The following is a 10,021-nucleotide window of genomic DNA, read 5'->3' on the forward strand; positions in this document are numbered from 1 at the left end:
TATTCTCAGCAGGATGCATACAAGTGCGTCGCCCAGAGACAAACACATCACCCGAATCTCAGCTACACAAACAGGCCCGAAACTGTGTGTCAGGTTGAATGATGAAATCTAAACCCAAACGAAACGGCATCCATAGAGAGAAACGTGTCGGGCATTCTGATTGGTTATATAAGATGAGCATACGGAGAGAGCAATCGCACGCACACACACACAAACACACACACACACACACACACACGCACACACACACACTCATACAGACCCCAGAGGCCTGTGTTTGCCTTTCCTGTAATCTGAGCTTCCGTTCTCTGAAGAATGATGTAACTGAATGCCAGCCCCAAACCAAGTAGGAGAGCCAGCCAGCCAGACACACGGAAATGTGGGATTGTCGAAGCACATGTTGTGTGTGTGTGTGTCTGTGTGTGTGCATGATTTATATCCCTTTACATCACTCGTGTCACAATTTAGTACTAATTGCAATAGGTTGTCAGACAAAAAAGTAATTTTCCGTTGCAAACTTTTTGTTTGGCTCCCCAGACTTTGCTGCAGTAAACATGATCTTTTATTGCATCACGTTGCCCTGCAGCTACTTTTACAAGGTCACCAAGATGTGGCAGCGGCCCAGGACACACATAACTCCTGTTACTCTAAATCTTTAGACTGCTTTTGTGCACCATAAACATTGTTTTGGAGCCAAGTACATAGTGTCTCAGGCTGTGAATTGGTCAGGAGGGCATCTGCAGATCTGAACGGATGTCAGTGAGATGTTGTGACCTCTTTTACTCTCCCTCTCCCTTTCCCTTTCCCTTTCCCTTTCCCTTCTTCTCTTCTCTTCTCTTCTCTTCTCTTCTCTTCTCTTCTCTTCTCTTCTCTTCTCTTCTCTTCTCTTCTCTTCTCTTCTCTTCTCTTCTCCTCACCCCCCAGCCATGAGTCACTGTGTGGGGGTCTCCTTCGTAGCGAGGACAGTGTCTCCCTAACCCGCTTCCTGCTTCCTGCCTCCTGCCTCAGCATCATCAGCAGGAAGCTGAGGCTGAGACCAGTGTTCATTTAAAAAAACGCTCCTCTCGACACTTTCCTTTGCATCTGCCTTCCAAATAGCTTTTCCATCTTCCAAACCAGCAGCTATCCTAAGATATAAATAATAAATAGCTTAAAAGGGAAATGTTTAAAAGGAACGTGAAGTAAATAGTCTGGTGCAATGGTCCAAACAGTATTTGCACTGACACAATGAAACACATGGTTAATAGCTTATAGTTTCTGTATAATGTTGCAACATGGGCATGTTGCGCAAAAGAAAGGGGCTCATTCTTTGGCCAGGTGGTGAAATAGGTCAGGGGTTTCTTTACTCTGTAACCCTGCACTTGATGCTAAGTGGGTTGCCACATAAGTTGTGTTTGTGTTTGTATGTGTGTGTGTGTGTGTGTGTGTGTGTGTGTGTGTGTGTGTGTGTGTGTGCGCTTGTTTTCCTGTCCATGTGACCCATTTGCCGATCGACCACAGTGTTCCCCACTCTGCTGGGGTTTCCATGCCAACGCAGCCAGTGGCAAGACAAAAGATGAGGAGGACTCGGCTGGTTTCTGATCAAAGAGACCACTGCTTCACACTGTTGCTCGCGCTGTCTAGTATGTTCTCAGAGTGACACACTGTACACGCACAGATATAAAGCGGAGATAATACTGTAATACAGCACCGGCTCACATCCTTTCGAAATGAAACCTCAGAGCCCTGTGAAATGCTGCAATTGTCCACGATAGTCAGATTGCATTCATACTACGACCACTTAAAGTGACAGCTGTTTCAACCGTGTATCTACCTTTGGCTAACAATTTCAACTGACATATGGAGGTTCACTTGTTTATCAAATCGAAATCAATATCTTACAGTAGACCTTTTTGAACTTATTGAACTGTGGGAGTCTGCAAAACCCTGAAGCAAGCACCGCTCCGTTTTGGTGTCACGCGCCTGCTGTTGTGGACAAACTCGTCATGATTGACAACGTCACTTACATTGACGAGTCGTAGGCACCGCTGCTACAGGGTGCCAGGCACGTGTTTATTTAAAATGTATTAAAGGGGACATATTATGCCCATTTTACCACAGTTGATATGGTTCCTTGGGGTCTTAATGAAATGTATATAACATATTTTGGTCAAAATACCACAAGGATCATTTAAAACAGCACCCTTTTTACCCTGTCTAAAACAGCCCTACTCAGATTGACCGGTTTTGAGTGCCCCGCCCCCCCTCAGCGTTAGCCGGGGGGACGGGCAGCCCATAAGGAGCGAGCTAACGCGAGCCCGGCCCCCACGGCTAGCGTTAGCTCGCAAGCTAACCAGGCCGGTGGAGCCTGGCTAGCGTTATCTCGCTCGTCCAAGGCCAAGTAGCGAGACTCCCTACAATGGCATGGTGTGACTGTGACGTTTGTTTCGATCGTAATCCCATTCGACGCACTCTAGCATATCGTTTCTGAAATAGAGGAACCACAACAAATCGCGGGAGTCGTTTTTTTCCAGAGTTTTTGGCATGGTAGACATGTCAGATACCCAAATTAACGTGTAGAAGCACTACAAAAGTGGAATTTTCATAATATGTCCCCTTTCATATTAAACATATTGTGTGTCCAAAAGTAACACTACACTTCCTTGGGGCCTTTACAGTACACATACCAAGTGTGAAGCCGGCGGTTATTGAGATATGCGAGCCACAGTCGGACAGACGGACATTTCTGGAATTGGTAGCCAGATGAAGCTCATGTATCCACTGGCAGCTGCAGGAGGATGTACCACGACCTGGGATTCACAGGTTTCATTGTTGTAGATTATAGATATTAATTAATTGAAGTGTGTTTGTGCAGTGTGCCAATTAACCTTACAAGAAAGTTGGTGTACCCGGAGAAAACCCACGGCGAATCGGTGAGAGCATGCAAATTCCACACAGAAAGAACAGAGATTCAAACCTGAAACCAGAAAATCACTGCACCACCGTGCCGCCAATTGTACATTTTGAAATGCATGACAGTACTTAAGTAAGTAAAAAAATGTGTTGCTAAATATCAAATCAGGAGTTCAGGTCTCGGACAGAATGAAAAATATTGATGCCAACATTGCTGCTAATCAAAATTACAAACCAAATTCCCTAACGTAATAACCTGTCAGTGTGCAATTAATGCTCCTTGTAATTTATTGATGCACTTGCTCTTTGCACACCTGACTGTTAACACTCTTTGGATTCTCCATTTGGAATAGATGCATGCTGACGTCAGTTGCTTTCCACTGACAGTGTCGCTTTTGGGGAAATGAATAGCCTCAGCTCCTTTGGTGGCACAGCAGTATCATTCTTCCTAAATGAAAACACTTTCACAAGGTCCTGCGCATCAACCGGGCAAAACCAGCTCATTCACCGCGACGATAAGTAAAGATGAAGTCGTGCATTCACACAAACGGCAGAGGGAGAATAACAGTTGAAGACTCGAAATGTATTAAACATCCTTCTGAATGAACGAGCAAAGAAATGCCACAGCAGCTGCATCGAGTGATACCGCGGGAGAACTTTCCACTCCAATCATCGGCGAAGGACGGAGCGAGGAGGGAGTGAGTGAGCGAGCGAGGGGGGGGGAAGGGAGACAAAGATGAAGTGGGGATGAGAAAGAGATACAGATTTGATAAATGAGGGGGGAAAGCGAGGGGGAATTATTAGGGAAAAGGAGAAAACAAGAGAACGCAGTGGAAAGACAGAAAAGGGGAGGAGAGGCTGGAGGAGGAGAACAAAAGACGGAAAGCGTGATGTTTGGAACGACAGTTGGGAGAGCGAGCCGAGTTCAGACTTTCAAAGAGATGCAGCGCCTGACTAATTTGCAACCGCTGAGACCTCAACCAACCAAAGCCAATTTGTGCAGCACAAGGTGACCCTCGGGAGAGCGAGTCAGTGTGTGTTTGCAAGTGTGTGTGTGTGTGTGTGAGACCTAGGGAGAGAGACAGAGTGTTCACATTTTTTGATAAATCCTCATCAGCGCTGCTGTGAACAAACAAGTGCTGCTTCCACCTATCAAAAAGCCACACATGGGCATCCCAACACCCACACACCCCTGCCTCCTCATCACGCGGGGAGATTAATGATCTCGCCGTTGTCTCCCGTAGATAACTGCGTCATCATCAGCCGAGCATCCCCGCCTTGCTGATCAATCATCTCAATGTAAAAAGATAGAGGCGTTTCGTCTGATGATTGCTCGTTACGGCCCCGGTAAACTCCTCCCGTGCTGCCGTGGTGTACACAGCCCAACCAAGGGCTTTTATTGGCCTTAAATGAGTCAAAGTGAGCGGAGCTAGGTTAATTAAAGTGTGGAGTAGTTGCCATTTGTCATGATGCTTGCCAGAGGAGCCTCTGTCGCCGTTTATTGGGAACTCGCTGTTTTCGTGAGAACTGGCAGAGCAGCCGCATGATCAATACGAATCATTTAGAGATCCAAATCTGTCTGTCAAATCTGGAACGTTCCTCACCAGACACAGAAGACTTGAATAAAAGAGCAAGATGCAGATAAGTTGGGGGGGGGGGGGGGGGGGGGGGGGGGGGGTATCCAGAATATCAATTTACTCCTCTCAGCCTCTGATATCTTTTGATGAAGTCCCCTCTGCTGCAGAGTGTGTTGCACTCTCCTGCCTCGAAGGTGGAGACAAATCTGACAGGAAAATAATGAGATCACTTCAATCAAATCTGCACAGAACTCGGGGACTCTTGCCTCCGTGTTGCGTTATGTCATTCATATTGTCTTTTTTCGGCTGGTCTGATAAGAGTGTGAATTCGAGGGTGTGTGGCGAGGAATGAGGAACGCTCTCCTGCCTACTGGATTAATGGAGTCAACAATTCCCCGTGGCGCTCCTCTGATTATGCACATACCCACTCTCACTCTGCAGGGAGATAAACAAAAACAACCCAAAGCAGGCGGCGCACACATACTGTATATACAGCACACATACACTTGGAATGCTAGCATATGTTTGTGTGCAAACATAAATATGCATAGGGACATACATGCACATATAAGAGTCTCTGAACGTGTATAGGACATGAGTAGAGCACAGAACATGCACACACACTTTCGCAAGCACACATATTTTTTTTTTACATGGTGATTCACCAGCCTGACAGTCTTCCTCGGGGTCTCCATCCGTATGACTCATCCCTCATCAAACGGTGGCCCTGTAGGAAAATCCACACACTCTCAAATATAGCCGCACACAGACGTGCACATACACACGTGCGCATTGGATGCGGACACAATCCTAAACACAAAGGGCTTTCCTTCTCTTTATGCTTGTCAGGGATTTAATGCATGTACTGCCCAACTGGGGAGGGAAGCCCCTGGCAGTGGGCGTGCGTGTCTTGTGTGTGTGTGTGCGTGTGTGTGTGTGTGAGTGTGCATGCGTGCGTGCGTGCGTTAAGAGAAGGATCACATGCTCCGAGTGATGAGTCATACACAGGCTTGCCTGCCAGGGAGCGGCTGGCTGGCTGGTGGAAGGAGTTAGGCAGGAAACTCGTCAGCTATGCACCGCTGAGCTCAGGACTCCGGTGAGATTCATGCAAGACTCCGACTTTCTTGTTAACTGATGTTTGATTTGCACTTGGCTGCAAAGTGGCTGCCTTCACATCTTACATGCTGTCCTGTTGTGGAAGCCGCCCCGCACTTTGCAATCAGTGCCTTTAACAGGCAGTTTCACACCTCATTAGTTCGTTTAATGCATTGGAAGATGGATCCAGATGGATTTGCGGAGCGGCAGTTGCCCCGGTCTTTCCCGTTTGAATTATCTGCTTGTGATCGAAGCGGTTTCGAAAGAGGGTTGAAGATTTATGGAATTCACATTAATTTTACATTAGATGTTTTAATTACTTAATCAACCCAATCTTACTCTGTTATAATATGATTAATAGGAGCATAGCAAAAACTGCACAGATACATAGAGGAGACAGGGGGGGGACTGAACTACACAGTTAAAGGTGCTGAGATATTAACAAGACTAATACTGCTGCATGGTTTAACTGAGCAGAACAAACGTGAGCAGGGCTGCTATTCTTCCCGGCAAGAGACACTTGAAATAAAAGTGGACCCATAAGATTAGTCTTAATTCAGGGGCTGCGTCCTCGGTCCTGAAATGAGAACGTCTGGTCAGAGCCTTTCTGTGATCTCTGTCACCTGCTCGTCCCGCCTTTATCGCTGTTGCCTAGTAACAGAGCTTGAAGTTGAACGCCCCTTGGTTGTCGAGCATGTGAACCGTTAGCTGTTTGGATGAGTTGAAGCATGATACTCAAGCACTGGACTCCTCAACGCTTGTCGGCCCCATTATCTCTTTGAAAAACGCTTCGACACTGAAGAATGGATTCTGGGACAGATCGGACGGAGATGGATCTGAGTGTTGGAGCCTCCGTTTCTCTGGGATGGATGGACGTACTTGGAGAAGCCTTTCAAAATGGGTCAGCCTCATGGTGTGGAGCTGTGGTATTGAGGTCCCACTGATACACACGCTCCACATTGATTTAACCATGTCTCATCCATTATCATGGAGTAGGCTTGGTTTATGACTCATTCCGCAGCCAGCTAACAGGGACGATCAAGATGAGTTCCCTTCGCTTTCATGTCGTCCATCTTTATGCACAATCTAGGAGTGGACCGAATTTAGGGACGTTTGGCCCAGTTAGCATGTTTGTCCTGCACGATGCCGCCATGAAAAAAAGCCAAGCTGCAAAAGAGAGAATTAACAACCATCATTCCCTTTGTGACAATAACCAGGACTTATAATGGGACCATGGTCTTTAATATTGACAAACGGGTCTAATTTACAGGAATTACAGAACCCATGCACACACTGGAGTTTTACTGTTCATTCTGTAACGATTCTTCGGTTGGTTGTAAACGCTGAAAACACTAATTGGCAAATATGGATACTTCAAGAGTGATACACATGGAAAGCACATGATCTTTACGTGGGGAGGGGGAGTCACTGGGGGAAGACGCTGCTGTAGAGGGATTGTAATGATTAAAGGATTTCTCCCTGACACAGAATCCACATCAAATGTCTTGAATATGTTTCTATCCTCCCTCCATAGATCCATATGTGGAATGCAAAGTGAAGTTAAGCCATATGTAGTTAATGCCAGTGTGTGTGTGTGCGTGTGTGTGTGCATGCGTGTGTGTATGTGTGTGTGTGTGTGTCTGTGTTTGTGTCCATCCAAGTTAGGGGGAGATTGAAGAGATAAGCAGACAGATCAAGCGGGTAGAGAAATAAATGACCAAGAGGCATATGATGTGTGTGTGTGTGTGTGTGTGTGTGTGTGTGTGTGTGTGTGTGTGTGTGTGTGTGTGTGTGTGTGTGTGTGTGTGTGTGTGTGTGTGTGTGTGTGTGTGTGTGTGTGTGTGTTAGTGTGTGTGTGCGTTTGTGCGTTTGTGTGTGTGTGTGTGAAGAGGTGCCAGCAGAAGGGACGCTTTGATGAAACAGCTGTAGGCCATGGCAGCAGACCGATGAGACAGTCACTCATCACTGTGTTCTACCTTGGACCTCGGGGTGTGTCTGTGTGTGCGTGTCATTGTGTGTCCTGCAGTGTCCTACGCATGCTGTCCTCCCTAACTACAACTCCGGTATACCTCATAACCCCCCCCTCCTCCTCAGAGTTTGGCATTCTCCTCCACATCAGTCATCTCCTATCGCTGCCTGGTGCTGAGAAGGCTGTTCTCTTCCTTTTCTATAAAGCCCCGGATTTTGACATCTGGTGGCCTAGATAAGCAGGAAACACACTGAGCACATCAGCTGATCTGTGAGACTGAAGGGGCGATTAAAGCACATAATCTACCTGATATATAATGAGGGGAAACCGCCCGGAACACAAAGTCAGAGAGACAGAAAGATAAGCACTCAGAAATGAGAAGTGCACGGTGCGGTGCACATCTGTCATATACTGACAAACCCTCACATCCTAAACGTTGTTGAAAGCGATTTGAAAGGTGCACGTTTTGCATGTGCACAGAGACGATTGGACATGTGTATGTTTTTTTAAATCTGTTGTGTTGTGTATATGTATCTCCTATTTTTTGTGGAAGTGCATGTGTATCACTGCGTTCTAAACCCCTTTTTGGCTCCAGATGCAACATAATAAAAAATTGAAAACGAGTATGACTCATCGCCTCGTGCTGTAGAACAACAGTGATCTGAGTGTCCCCGATGAAGAACAAATGTGCAGCGACAGAAACGAGAACCCCCGCGGAAGCAGTCGGTGACAACGCCGCACGGTCGCCATGACAACCCCGGCTCTGCTCGGATCACCGGGAACATCGTGCTTTTCCTCTAATGAGGCAATCTGGATCATTTTGTCCATCTACCTGTGTACCCAGTCGTTTCTTCTCCCGTCCTCGTGCCTTTTACCACTCATGCACTCTGAGCAAGGCGGAGGCGCACTATGTCCAACTAATGAAGTGTAATTGATACTGTAATCCCACTCCAATAGTCTCTGGTGCAGGTTTTGATTTATCGTAAAGAAATTACCTGACACAATTCCAAAGGGAGCCAAAGGACGGACATGAAGGTAAATCATACATAATGCATGAAATATCACGTGGCCATAAAGCAGTGATATCACCTCAGTAATGCTGTGGCTGTTGTTGTTGTTGTTGTTGAATGATATCAAGTGCTTTTGAGGGGTTTGTTTATGTCAAGGTTAATCAATGCAGGTTATTCCAGGAAAGCTAAATGCTACAGTTATAGTGTTGAATGAATTTTGATCAAAAAAGATGGAAGAAAGAAAGTATCTTGTATCGTAATCATATTGTATCAAAAGTTGAAGAATTAATGAAGTATCCATCTTGTATTATTTGTATTGTATCATATCGTAAGAAAGAAAGAAAGGAAAGAACAATGAGGGATAAATAAAGTTTTTGGCATCATAACATATCATGTATCAATACAGAAAGAAGGAAAGAAACACGCATGTTCTCTTTTGCTTCATTCAAAGATCATGGAAGTGAGTAAGGATTTAAAGAGCCCTCCATCAACTGTACCTAAGTACATCTGTGATATGACATTTGAAAAGACGGTTGAAGAAAAAGACAAGAGAGTAAAATGGTCAGATTGATTACCTGGTTCAGAGAAGTTTGCAGCGGCTGCTAAATGATTTTCACACAGAGGGGAAATACATGGAAACCAGTGGCAGCCTGGAAGAGGAGGGAGATAAATCATACTCTCATGTTCTGTGGAAAATGGTGGAATTGAAGGATTTGTAAATCGTAGTTACAGGGACAAATTCAACCCAGAAATGGAAATTCACTCATTATCTACTCACCACTATGCAGATGGTTGGTGTTTGAGTCCACAAAACACTTTAGGTGTCTCAAGAGGTAATTTCAGCTACTGATTGGATGTGCTAACTTCCGCTAGCTTAGCAAATACATGAATGTCAGTGATTGCGGACCCTTGGATGACACCACACAGGCAGTATACAGGCATGTTGTGTTTTTTCTGTTGTTTTATTACATCTGAAGATTTGGTCACTAGTCACTTCAATGTATTGGATTCTGCTCTAACACTGTTTACCCCTGAGACTCCAAAAGTGTTTTGTGGATTCAAACTCTTCACCCAGCCCTCGATCGCCATATTGGTGAGTAGATAATGAATGAAGTTTCATTTCTGGATGAACTATCCCATTAATGAGATGAGACGTGCAGAACCACTGATTGGATCCTTTAAAAGTCTATGCACGATGTTACTGTCCCGAGGTCCAGCTCCAGGTCTAATGGTGGGGGATGATCTCACCAGCATGCCCACGATAAAATGCTGGATCATACAATTATAGAGCTGCACAATGAATCATTCTCCTCTCCTCTGACAATCTCCTCCACGCTCCGCTCATCTGACACCACCACACAGAGGAGGGCCCTGTTATCGCCATATTATGGATAAACAGTGACAGTTGTCTCAGACTGAAGGCCCTTTCGGTGGCAGCGGATCAAATGAGAGCTCGTTATGGAAAAAGTGGCCCGTCG

Source organism: Platichthys flesus, chromosome 18, assembly GCF_949316205.1.
Source record: "Platichthys flesus chromosome 18, fPlaFle2.1, whole genome shotgun sequence".
In the NCBI taxonomy this organism is placed as follows: Eukaryota; Metazoa; Chordata; class Actinopteri; order Pleuronectiformes; family Pleuronectidae; genus Platichthys; species Platichthys flesus.